Source organism: Dermacentor silvarum, chromosome 2, assembly GCF_013339745.2.
Source record: "Dermacentor silvarum isolate Dsil-2018 chromosome 2, BIME_Dsil_1.4, whole genome shotgun sequence".
NCBI classification, from domain to species: domain Eukaryota; kingdom Metazoa; phylum Arthropoda; class Arachnida; order Ixodida; family Ixodidae; genus Dermacentor; species Dermacentor silvarum.
Genome location: NC_051155.1, coordinates 173093174 through 173106846, shown reverse-complemented (window position 1 = coordinate 173106846; position 13673 = coordinate 173093174). Strand labels below are relative to the sequence as shown.

Genomic DNA, 13673 nt, shown 5'->3' with positions numbered 1-13673 from the left:
TTTTGGCGATGCGTCGCGAGATGGCGAGCTTTGCCCGCAGGCTAGAAAACAAACCAATGATGTCAAATTTGCGGGAAAAAAGAAATGCTTTTTTTTTTCGAGCTGCCGTAGTTTTCTGCCTTGTGCTTCACATCGTGGTTGTTCCATACTGCGCGAAAATCTTATTGCTTTAAAGGCTCACGATTACTTACGATACGCATTTAGGCAAGGTGTTATCTTATTTAGTATTGCTTGAGCAAAATGCCTTATGAGAACAAGTTGCGTTCTTCATTAGATGGAAAATTTGATATTTGTAAAATGCACAACAACCACGTTTTGGGCGGTGCCGCCGTCGTACAAATGGAACCACGGCATGCCGTCACCATGAAGCTAACTTCGTTTACTATGTATGTGACGACAAGTATGACCAATTAGTGAACTGCAGCAATAATCTTTACCCCTGATACCAACTGATATAAGCGTAAATTAGAATATTGTAAGTAGAAAACTTTACGGGTTCTGATATTAGTCTTTAAAAAAAAGAAGAAAACAGCTTTTCGAAATTTTATTCCCGCTCTAATCACGACGACTTTAGGGGTATAACAAGAGCCAGGATGTAAGTAACAAATACGCAAGTACCAAGCAAGTGATACAGTAAATGTAATGTAATCTTGTGCGATTAGACTCTGCACATGACTCAATAAATTATATTATTTTCTCGTACCATATGCTATTCGAAAACTTACCCGTTTCTGTTGAAACCCAATTTGAGGAAAAAATTTTGAACTTTTGCATCCCTCAATGCAGCATTTCAAACATAGTTTTTCAAGCATTTCCATCAGTAATTTTTAAACCTTTATTTGTAAGTTTTCAATGAAACCACCTTGTTTTCATCATGTCTGCTTAATCCATACGTCGAATACTCTGCCTGCATTACGTTGAATAATTATGCGCAGAAAATTTAGGTCTGCATACTAGTGTCTTGTTCCTATTATGCGCTGTGGCTAAAGTATGTATGAACATCAATAAACCAAACTTGTGTCTTTATTTGTATTTGTTTGAGCAGTGGCGCTAGCTTCTCACTGGGGTGTAGTTGGCAGTGTGTGTACATGTCCAGATTGCACGCTGCGTACCCCACAAAATACACGTCGCCAGTGCTGATTCATCACTTCTAGACAAAGGTATTGGGATTATCTCTGTAGTGTTGCTTGCTGAACCACCAGCGTCGTCGGCGCAGTCTGCGGACTGCGTTGCTGGTTTAGCAGACCACACTCGATACCTTTCTCTAGACGCGATGTATCAGCTCTTGCGTCGCCTCTGGCCTGTGCAGTCTGAACCGATTTGAAAAAGCAAACCTATTCGCCCTAATTATCCTGTATGCGAGCTCCGCTTGCCCCTTAGCAGGCGCGATCGAGCATGTCTCCACCGAATTAGTCAAAACATGGTAAACACAAAGTATTTTCTATTTAAAATCAAACGATCGAATAGGGTCATCCCTGTGCCCTACGTGCAAATTTCAGGAAGCTATAGCCCATCTATATCTGCTCTTGCAGGCTATATACACTACAGAATACGGCCCTTAACGTCCGCACTCAACATTCACCAACTGTCTTTCTATGAAATAAGAAGCCCTCGGCCCATGGACCAGCGGGACCTGTGCATATTACGCAACGAAAGCACTTTTGTGTTTCGGCGGCATTCCAAGCATGCCGCCGGGCAAGCCCCTCCAGGATCCGTTAAATCTCTCCCTCTCTCTCTCTCTCTCTCTCAGACTTGTGAGCTTACAATGTTAGAACTAAGTACACTGAAAACGTTTCGTTTTGCATTATATCTGTAAATACCTGTAACGCCCGCAAGATATATTCTGTTTACCGGTCGTGGTTGCATTACTTTAATCATAGAAAGCAATACCGAAAGAATACCGAAAGCGCGGTGTCGTTCTTCTTGGCCTGTATAGCTGCGTCCTCGTACTATATGCCTGACAATTTCATTTCTTTTATTTGTCGACCCTTCCACTCCGTGAAGAGTGCTAACCAGTGCAGCTGAAACGTGCGGCCCCAGTGTTTCAGCATCATCATCATCAGCCTATATTTATGTCCACTGCAGGACGAAGGCCTAGTCCCTGCGATCTGTACTTACCCCTTGTCTTGCGCTAGCTGATTCCAACTTGCGCCTGCAAATTTCCTAACTTCATCACCCCACCTAGTTTCCTGCTGTCCTCGGCTGCGCTTCCCTTATCTGGGTATCATTAAAGTATGTGTGAATTATGAGGTTACACGCACATTCGGCTGCGACGGAGAGAACGACGTCACTGACGGCATGCCTTCAGTCCGCTGTTATCACTTGGGTTCGATGTTTCGAGTTTGCTCGGCGGCGTGGTTAGGAGCATTCGCCCGCCATTGCCGTTTGCGATTCTTCCAAATTAAATTGCTTCAAAATTAAATATGTCCGTTACGGCAAGACAATGAATGACTCATACCTCCGTGAACGCGGCCTCCCCATTACGACGCCAGAAGAGAAATGAAATTCTACGCTGACCGCCGCGGTGGCGCAGTCAGCTAAGGCGTTGCGCTGCTGTGCACGAGATCGTGGAATCAAATCCCAGCCGTGGCGGCCGCATTTCGATGGAAGCGAAATGCAAAAACGACCGTGTGTTTGCGTTGTAGTGCACGTTAAAGAACCCCAGGTGATCAAAATTAATCCGGAGCCCTCCACTACGGCGTGCCTCTTAATCAGAACTGGTTTTGGCACGTAAAACCCCAGAAAGAAGAAATTCTAAGCTAGAATGATGAGCGGCAACGTAGCCAGATGTGGAAAAAGACGTCGACGACGAATGCGGGAGCAGTAGTACGAGCGCGTGCCGAGCACGACCATGAGCGCAACCCGAGGGGTGCCAACGAGCCAGCTGTGGAAGAAGACGACGACGCTCGAGCCAATGCTGAGATGATAGTTTTCTGTACACAGGCGACGGACAGACGCTTTTTCGTTTCGCCTAGCCATAAAAAGCTTCGCTTTAAAATGCACCGTCAAATAGTCTCTTACATGCCACCAGAGAGCTATAGGCTCTACTTTATTCAAATGTTCTTGCTGATTTCGCTAGAGCTACATGATACAGTCTAGTTATGTATGAGACTTTACGTTTTATAACGTGTGTTAGAGTATGAGATATGCCGTGTTTCCCTATATGGCGATGGACAGGGGGGTGGGAAACCATGTCAAACTTTGCACAGCTATTAGCTCCATGTCCCGTTATTGAAGCCTAGACGCTCGCCTGCCTGAACGACTGACCGACCGACTGTGTGGAAATAATTATTTGACCTATTAATCAATCAATTAGCTTTAGCGCTCGTTTTAGGTTTTAACTGAAAAAAACCGGCCGTAAATATGTGTACGAGAGCTTGTAAATTGGTGCACTTGCGCTGTAGTTTCGGTTTTCATAGTCGAAGTTTATTATTATGGAGGAAGGAAGCGCGATGTATACAGCGTGTATTCCGGATGAGTTGCAGTTGTTTGACTGCAGGCTGGTCTTCGATAGCGAACCGATGTAACTTAAGGCTTTGCGAGTGCTCTTTCTTGCATATGGGAGCAAGTGAAAGCTCTTCGGAGAGGTTCTTATGTGGCCGTATTCTTTAGCGACATTTACATGTTTTCTGAAGCTTCGGTCAAATTTTCGTGCCATTCACGCCGTCATTGTCGGCGACAAACGCCGAAACAGCGGCTGGCTGCGCCACACCAGCGTCGTGCGCTGTCTTTGTAAACAGACGCAGCGGATGCAGGTTGAAGCAAGCAGTGAACGCGCCACCACTTGATCAAACATGGAGGCACCCGCGGGAGTACGATTACAGTGCCTAGAATAAATACTTATTCTGGGCACTGTAGTATGGTGAAAAGCGCGATGTGCTGCCCAGGCGGCGCTGCGGAAACGCCGGTCAACAGCGCTCTCCGTGCAGCGTTCATCGATTTCGGGTAGCACAAAACGCGAGTTCCCGCTGGTGACTGCATGGAAGGCTTTGTTAACATGTCTTCCGTCGCGAAGGAAGCACATTGAAGTGCCGAATGCGTACACTGCGCTCAAGAATCCGTAAACGCTGTTTCGCTGCGCTGCCGCTTTTGAGTACGTATACGACTCAAGTCACACAATGTCAAGCTGCAACAGCAGACTTTTGCAATGTGTGTCTATTCGCTTAACGCTCATCCACTCCTAACTGTGGCCCCTGAACAATGATGTAGTCAACTAATCACTAATCAAACTATTAGAAGAATGAAGAAAGTGCTAGCGTTAGCACCATGTCTGAGTCTTACCGGTTCTGGTACGTGTTGACGCTGGCTCCCGTTAGACTGCCGACCACAAACATGCTTATGCGGCACATGTACATTTCCCGACAGTGAACAATGGCAAATCGCGTGATTGAGTGTTTGTAGCCTTTGAATTCACACGCAGGAATATATATATATATATATATATATATATATATATAGAGAGAGAGAGAGAGAGAGAGAGAGAGAACCGTTGTGGCCGCAATTATTTTGTTTGTAATTCATTTCTTTACAGCAAAGTATGTGACCACTTTTTATCTACATTTCACTGGCGTCAAACTGTAACTTGCTGTCTATAACACGTCAGTCTATTTTGTTTCGCTTGTCCTCCCAGCAATGTGTTCTGCCATTCGCTTAATCGCCTTTGCCGCTTCACCACCAGACATTGATTTAAGTCCCGTGAATGATTTTCTTGGCAGTTCTTAAACAAATAAAACAAGAAATAACACAACCACCCGTGGCTTTCGATACTCGACTACATCTTTGCTCCTGCTTTTTGCACGGTCAAGCGAAGAAAGGGGCACACTCTCGCCGAGGGGAGAGACAGGCGACTCTCAGCGAACGTGTGCGCTTTTTCCGTTAGCTAGATATGCAAATAAACTGAGAAATGAAGACTGAACACACAAACAAAGCAAGCGAGACCGGCTGTACTGCCTGGTGACAGCGTACCTCAATGCGGATAACGGCGATTTGCGTATAGTACTACTAGCCAATTTTGTCGCTCGCCACCAGGTCGCAACACGGTATGTTCAAAACTGCAGCGCAACAGGCTTATACATACTTCCGAAGCGTGTGAGAACTGTATTATATACAGCTTCAATGTCTTTGATGTATGAATTTCTCGCTTTGGCATTCAACTGTGTCTTCTTTTGCAAGTCGCCCTGCCTTCCCTGAAAGAGGCCAAACGGCCGTTCTGGACTTATTCGGACAATTACTGAGCCACTTATTTGTGGTAGCTTACTTAAGTGCGGTAAGTACTCGGACAAGGCGATGATTGGAAAGCGTATGTCCTATTGCTCGGGTTAATGAGTGTGTGTAAAATGCGCGCTGCGTTAATCAAGATGGAAAGTTTAGATAGGGCACTGGGAATGGCAAAATCAATTTTGCTTGGTATCCAGTGCTAGAATTTAATCAAGTTCGCTGCAATTAAAAGAAAAAGGCGAAATATATTTTTACCGCAATTGTTTAAAATAACAGAATTTGAGAGAAACTGGGATATCAACTTTATAAATCTTCAAACTAGCAATAAAAACAATAGCAATATTCTGGAAGCCAGACTTTTTTTAGGCATCTAGGGCGTGCAGAATTGCTGTATAATACAACACTCTGAAACATATCTCTTTGTAGGACCTTTGCCAAACCTTCGTACACAGTGTAAGAACTTCAGGTAAAGTCATTGTACTCATATATCACGTTTCTCTACTTCAGACGCCCTGATGCAGTTTAGATGCAGTTTACAGAACTGCAATATATGTTTTTGGTGCAGAGTTACTGCAGATTTGCCATTTCACTGCTTCACTTTTTCAACTAACCAATATAGCAATTTTTCAGAATATTTGAGGCCATAAATCAAATTCTGCTTCGTACATAGCAGATACTATCGCCCGCGCGCAAAAAGAACACAAAGAGAATACACAGGAAGACAAAAAAGAAACAGACAGAAAAGTTGCTTTGTGTACAAAAGAACTGAAACGAGTTTACATTCTTGCTCTAGATAGACTATCCACCTGGTTGTCAAAGAATACAAACTGTGCGTTCGTGCACGTATTATTATTATTATTATTATTATTATTATTATTATTATTATTATTATTATTATTATTATTATTATTATTATTATTATTATTATTATTATTATTATTATTATTATTATTAAGGTGAAAGCCTTACATTCCTCATCACACGGTGGCCTTGAAAACGCGGCGTGCGGTTCAGAAAGTCATGTGATCTCGCTTCGTGCCGAGACGCGCTCGTGCCACTGCTCGCGCTTTCGTCGTCGTCTTCTTCCACAGCTGGCTCCGACGCCGCTCATCATGTCCAAAAAAAGGCAAAGATAATTAAGATAGAGTTAATTCAGGCACTCGAATCCACGACCTTAAGTGGGAGTCGAACCCTCGAGCTTACGTGGGAGTCGAACCCACAACCTTTGGTGTTAAGGCGAAGTTAATCAAGGTACAGTTAATTATTATAGAGTTAACTAAGGCACTCGAACCCACGACATCTCGTGGGAGTCACACCCTCGACCTTCGGCGTTAATTAGGGCGGAGTTAATTAAGGCACAGGTTATTAAGGTAGCGTGAAGTAAGGTCACACACACAAACAAATGTTTTTAATCGGAAGCGAGGATTAAATCTTTTTTTCCCTGAATAAGCATGTCTTATTTCGCTTATTCAACTTGTTATAGTGCAGAAAATGGTGCTTTGTATTTTTATTGCGATGGCTATCGTATGGACATTCCAAGCGCATTTTGCCGTCGCCACGCTGTCGTCGTCGTCGTCGCCGTGAGGTTCAGTATAAAGCCCAACGGCGATAAAATCGTCGCCGCGCGCCGTAGGCTGCGTGTGCGAGTGAAAGCGTGCGCGGGTGAGCCGGCAACCGCCGCAACGAAGATAGGGGGGGGGGGGGGGGGGGGGTCTTGTGGGGGTTGCGTTCTGCTATCGCGGCTGCTGCTCACGGAGCTGCTGCACAGGCACCCTATCTTGAAAGAGATCTGCGATGTGTCCGAAGTGAGTGCCCGTGGGTGCCTCATCTTCAAAGCGATCTGCCATGGGGACAAGGTGCATTCGCTAAGTGCGGCCGGTAGCATCGTATGCGCTGTGCTTTCGATGTTTAGTCTGCGTTAAAGCGAGAGCCAGCACGCAGGTCAATTTTCTGGCTGCCGCTGGTGCGCTTTCTCACTCAAACGTTTTAACGAGCTTCCACGGCCATCGAGCGAGATGTGTTCATGTTTACCTGTGCGCGCGTGACGCTGTGCTTGTTTATTTAGTTGGTAAGCAAATATATACAAATTTATACGGCCGATAAAACCAGTATCCTTACTTTGTATAGCTATCTACTAATTTGCTATCACAATCGATACTTCGCCTTTCGGGCAGAACTGCGAAGATTTTTGGAAGGTAACTTTTCTCATAAAATGTACAAGTGCTACTGGCGCCAGCGGGGATGCGTAACTAATCAATTGCTGAATTTGGTAAAGCTTTGTCATGTATGTAGCTAAGTAGCCTATGCAACGAAGTATTATAAATGCAATGTGATAAATATTAAGAAAATAATCTTCGAAAATCTAAGCAATCTGAAGAAAATTGACAATTTGGACCAAATTTATTTGCAAATTTTGTAAATGCAAAACTATTGCATCAATCTTTCTTGTTCTAGTTTGTTGCACACCTCTCTATGTGAGGAATGAGTGCGCGAAATTTCACATCAAAACGTTCATTCGAAAACAATTTTGTTCTGCCGACTGGTGGCGGCAGCGTTTTCCTTCCTTTTAAACCGTTGGCCACAGCGATCTCCGCCCTGTAAACTGCTGGCGCCAACAGTCGACATACCAAAATCGGTGTCGTGTCGGCCTAGTGTAAAAATGAGCCTGAAGGAAGCACTGAGCGAGCCCGACAAAAGCCTCTAAGAGTCAGCGCAGAATTTACTGCAGAAAAAAAATACTAATTCTGCAAAGATCGGCTTCGCTTTTCAGGCTTCATCTACTATTTACAACCGGTCTATAAGTTGGGGAAGACCACAATGCATGTGCGGGGAGCAGCCAACAAGATTGCGCTGCCCAACACGTGCCCCTCCAAAGATGGGAACCAGCGTACGATGTCTTCTACGTCCTTGGGATAGATTAACGCACGCCTGTTGCGTGAAGCTAGCGAATTCGAAAACACGTTTCATAAATGGTGCTTACGCAGGCGTCAGGACCACGTTGTTGTAGTTCCCAGTCATCTGTAATGACGTGGACGTAACTAGAAAGATCTATATGTAGAAACAGTCAATGAAACACGTTCACCTGCAGACAAGTCTCGTACGAAGGTTCAGGTGTTATGAAAGCAAATTCATGTTTCGGCTCTAAATAAAAAAAGTCTTAAGCGGATTGCTTTTTATCCACTGCAGTGACGAGTACCCGCAGCCTGGTTCGCGCTTTTGTTGCTTTTGACAGGTTCTTTCGTATTCACTCGTAAAACCAAACACGCAAACATAGATTGTAGAAAACAAAGATTGTTCGGATCCCACGCACTGGGGTAATCAGTTTAATCGAGGCTTTTTTTTTGTCGAGTGTTTTTTGCGAGGAACGCTGTTCTTGCTTAGTGACCATTTGCAAGTACACAGCGCACGACCAAGTTTGACACGTTTCTAACGGGAAAACGCTTCCCTCAAGGCAAACTTGTCGTGCTCCAACACAGCCAGGCGCGCCACACAGAAACCCATAGTCCATCGCACACACCGAACCAAACTGGGATGTTATTCTGAACGCTGTCAAATATCGCCATATTGTCAAATTCTGTAATGGCAGCGTTTTGAATCAATCAGAGCTAGGTAGGCCCAGAAGAGTGCTGCAGCCTCTCTCATGGGCTCAAAATGCCGCCATTACCAAATTCGACCATTACCAACGTCCTACAGTAGGCACCCCTGGTTCTGCACGAAGGGTTTCTCTGAGTACTTGTTCGCATCCGCTGTTGCCTGATAACTGCGTATCCTAGCCGCCTGGCTTCGCGTTTACCAGATAATTCCCATGCACGTTCCTAGCCATTCTTCGCTGTGTATCGACGTTGCTACGCTTCGCGTTTCTGTGCGAAATGTTCGCCACGCTCCACGGTTAAGGAGTTTCCATACACATGCATACAGCGCCTGGGCGTGTTTTCGTACGAAGGCTTCGGTGCCTTATCGCCACGTCACTCGACACTGATCCACTTCGCGTTTAGCAACCAGCGCGCATGCACTCGCGTTCTAAACCGCGCTCAGCTGCGAATCGAAAACATTCCGGGCCGGGATTATGTAACGATTTTATTTCGAATGTTTTCGTTTGAGCGCTTCGTCGCCAGTCCGAAAGGCACTTCGCCTAAGTTATCACCAGGACCAGCCGGCTGTGAGCAGTGAATAATACGAAATGCGCAAAATCGAGCCAAGTGCATGACCAAATTACACCGGCCCTGCTCCGCTCGGCGCGTCTTCCGGGGCATCCGTCTCTTTGCTCTCAGTAGTACATGTGCTTCGGTCCCATTTTGTTTATGTTGGATCTCGCGTCTGTGCTCGGTGTTTAATGCCCCTCGTTGCCCTTGCACGCCTCGGTTTGCACTGTCTCTGGAGCCGGCCCATTGTGCAAGACAGCAGACGGAAGTTATAGAGTAGTGAGAAAATACAAACAACGCTTCGTTTTATAATAGTTATAGAGGCACTTAAGTCTCCTTACGTGCGAGAGCATCAGTGCGAGAGCATTCTGGGCGTGTTGACTACATCGACGTCCATACTATCTCGACGTTCTAGTCACATGACGTCATCACTTGGTCATGTGACCTTGCAACTTAGGGTGCTTGGTCACGTGACGACTATGTCACATGACGTGATCACTTGGGAATGTGCTCGTATTGGACAAATTTAATTTTGAGGGTGGGCCACCCAAATTGTGGGGATGGGCTAAGTCAGTTGTGGGAGTGGGCCAGGGTGGTTTTGAGCGTTGATCAACTCAATTTTCGAATTGTGCGAAGCCAATTTTGGTTATGGGCCACCCAAATTTTTGGCCAAGTCAATTTTGGGAGTGGGCCATGTCGGTTTCGGACGTGGGCCAACTCAATTTTTGAATTGTGCGAAGTAAATTTTGGGAGTGGGTCACCCAAATTTTGGTAGTGGGTGAAATCAATTTTGGGAGTTGGCCAGGTCGGTTTTGAACATGGGACAATTCAATTTTCGAATTGAGCAAGACCACTTTTGGGGGTGGGCCAACCAAGTTTTGGTAGTGGGTGAAGTCAATTTTGGGAGTACTTTGTTGTATTGCCTTAGTCTGCAAGTATATTAAACTATCATGTACCGTGTCAGTAGACATGTGCTTGTGAAGCGAGTGGAAAGAAGTGAGGGTATAAAAGTGGCGTCCATCGGAATTGGAAGTTAGCGCCTGTGTGTGTCTTCGTTCTTCTTCTACGTCCGTGTTCCTTGCGCTACAAGAAGAAAATCTGCAAACATGTTACACAAACAAGCCCAAATGTCTACACTTTGGGAGTAGGCCAGGTTGGTTTTGAACGTAGGTCAACTGAATTTTCGAATAAGCAAAGTCAATTTTGGGGAGTCGGCCACCCAAATTCTGGGGGTGGGCCAAGGTAATTTTGTAAGTGGGCCAGGTAGGCTTTGAACGTGGGTCAACTACATTTTAGAATTGGGCAAAGGAATCTTTTTTTTTTTTGGCGGGGGGGTGGCAGGTGGGTTTTCATTGGCATTGAAACGTGACGTCATGCACTTGGTCACATGGGTTTTGGTACTATCGGATGTTAACGCCCGACGCCGGATATTCCGCTTCATGGGGCATACAATGCTTTCCAATTAATAAGTGTTATCTGTAGGCACCGCAAATGCCTCACCATGCTGCGTTAACTAGAATACCTCGGCCAGAGGGTACCATGAAGACGTAGGTACAATAAGAAGGCGCAAAGAAAATCTTTGAATGGAAAAGAAAGAAAGAAGTGGTCTCAGAGCGGGTCATAGCTAAGCTAGCGAATACCTGAAGACGAACGTTGTCTTAATAAACGCGTAACGCCTGGCAGCAACGCCTGAGGCCGGCGACCTTTGATCTGCGCAAGTAGCAGTCCCGTGGGGCACAAGCGCCAATCAGAAAGACCAGGTCTGAATACGACATGGTAGACGACGTCGCCGCAGCGCGATGGCTCCGACTACCCGCGCATTCGCTGCCGCAACTGCAGTGTTCATATATGTGCTGTTGAAGTGACACCAAGCTTTCACTTGATCTTGGTTAAGTGTGAGGGACTGGAGCCATCAGAAGCACCAAAAATTACTGAATTTGGCCGCGGAACATCGCAAAAAATAGCTAGCTGGGGCGCTTTTCGTGCCAATTTAAGCTTCCATAATGTGAGCCAGACGCCGCCGTGTACTTTACCCTACAAGAACATGAACCGTCAATTGAAAAGTGTTTCTCTTCGCTAAGTTGCGGTGAGAATCGTTGGGCAGAGAGAACTCAGCGAAACGTAAGGAAATGATCACGATGATGGCCATCCATTTTTATTTATAAAACGAACATTCTTGAGCAGCCCTACTGCAGAGATGTCGCTTGATAAAAAAATATAAGAAAACTGCGTTCAATTTATGAAAAAAAATTCCGACGAGGATGGGATTCGAACCCACGCGGGCAGAGCCCATTGGATTAGCAGTCCAACGCCTTAACCACTCGGCCACCTCGTCCACATATCTCCGTCATCACGTAGACAGTGGACAATGGGATACCTGGAAGTGATATTTATAGAGTGCAAGGCTTACACTTCTCGTTCTCCCATAGACAATTCAACAATCCATCACTAACAAACCGACTGCCGCAACTTGTCGCCGTGCGCAGTTTGCGGACAACATTCGCGTGTGTAGAACGAGCAGAATACATGCTGTGAAATGCACAGAATTCGGTGTAAGCCTTACTAGGTGAGTTTTAAATGCGAAGCATTTCTTGGCGAACATTTGCTACTTTGACCGTATCTATCTATATAGCCGCCTACGACTTTGTCATCTCATGGTCGTTTCGTTAACTTGTTATGTACCAAAATTGGCATACTATGACAAGAGTAGATGACGAACATAAATTATATGTCATGACATGAATATCATGACATGCGTGTCATGTAGGTCGTGACAATGACTCAGCGAAAGAGTTTAACACACAAAAACCACTGGAATGGGTTCGGACGTAGGCACTAAGTGAAGGGAACACTAAAGGACGATGATAGAAGTCATAGTCATGACCATGACTGAGCGAAAATGACAATGACTCAGCGAAAAAAACATTAACACTCAAAAAACACTGAAATTGGTTCGGACGTGGGTACTAAGTGAAGGAAACACTACAGGATGCTGGTATAAGTCATAGTCATGAGCATGACTCAGCAAAATGACAATGACTCAGCGAAAAAAGTATAGCACTCAAACACCACTGAAATGGGTTCGTACGTGGGTACTAAGTGAAGGAAATACTACGGGATGCTCGTAGAATAGTCATGAGCATGACTCAGCAAAAATGACAATGACTGAGCAAAAAAATATTTACACTCAAACACCACTGGAATAGGTTCGGACGTGGGCACTAAGTGAAGGGAACACTAAAGGATGATGGTTGAAATCATAGTCATGAGCATGACACAGCAAAAATGACAATGACTCAGCGAAAAAATATTAACACTCAAAAGCCGCTGAAATGGGCTCGGACGTGGGTACTAAGTGAAGGAAACACTACAGGATGCTGGTAGAAGTCATAGTCATGAGCATGAATCATCAAAATGACAATGACTCAGCGAAAGAAGATTAACACTCAAAAACCACTGCAATGGGTTCGGACGTCTGTAGAAGTGAAGGAAACGCTAAAGGATGATGGTAGAAGTCAAAGTCATGAGCATGACTCAGAAAAAAACGTCAATGACTCAGCGAAAAAAAACATTAACACTTAAAAACACTGAAATGGGTTCGGACGTGGGTACAAAGTGACGGAAACACTATAGGATGTTGGTAGAAGTCATAGTGACGAGTATGACTAAAGCTTTTGCCCTTAGGTCTCTTAGGTGTAGCTAAAGGGACTCCTGAGTACTCATGGCATGAATGTCGTGACATGCGTTTCATGTAGGTCATGAAAGAGCCGCCTACATCTTGGTGCTATCATGGTTGTTTCGTTAACTCGGTAGGCTCCCCACACACTGCTTCGCATAACATTGATTCCCACAGGGCGTGGGATCTGCCGGATTTTTTAAATGTGAAACATTTCTTGGCAAACATTTGCCTCTTTGACAGTCTCTATCTATGTATCTATATAGCCACCTATGTCTTGGTGCTCTCATTGTCATTTCGTTGACTTGGTATGCACTAAAATTGGCATAGTGTGATAAGAGTGTATGACGAACATAAATGATAGGTCATGACATGCGTGTAATGTAGGTCATGAAACAGCCGCCTACGTCTTGTTCTCTTATGGTCGTTTCGTTAACTTGGTAGGTACCAAAATTGGCATAGTGGCACAAGGGTGTATGACGAACATAAATGATAGGCCATGACATGAATTTCATGATATGCGTGTCATGTAGGTCAAGAAACAGCCGCCTACGTCTTGGTGCTCTCATGGTCGTTTCGTCAACTTGGTAGGTACCAAAATTTGCATAGTATGAGAAGAGTGCATGGCAAACATAAAT

The 13673-nt window shown here is 45.0% G+C and overlaps 1 non-coding gene across 1 annotated transcript; it reads right to left on the bottom strand.

Moving 5' to 3' along the window:
- Positions 1 to 11612: 11612 nt before the first annotated feature.
- Positions 11613 to 11694, bottom strand: Trnas-gcu (transfer RNA serine (anticodon GCU)). The gene has a single exon. It is a non-coding gene; the product is annotated as a tRNA-Ser (tRNA).
- Between the last annotated feature and the right edge of the window lie 1979 nt (positions 11695 to 13673).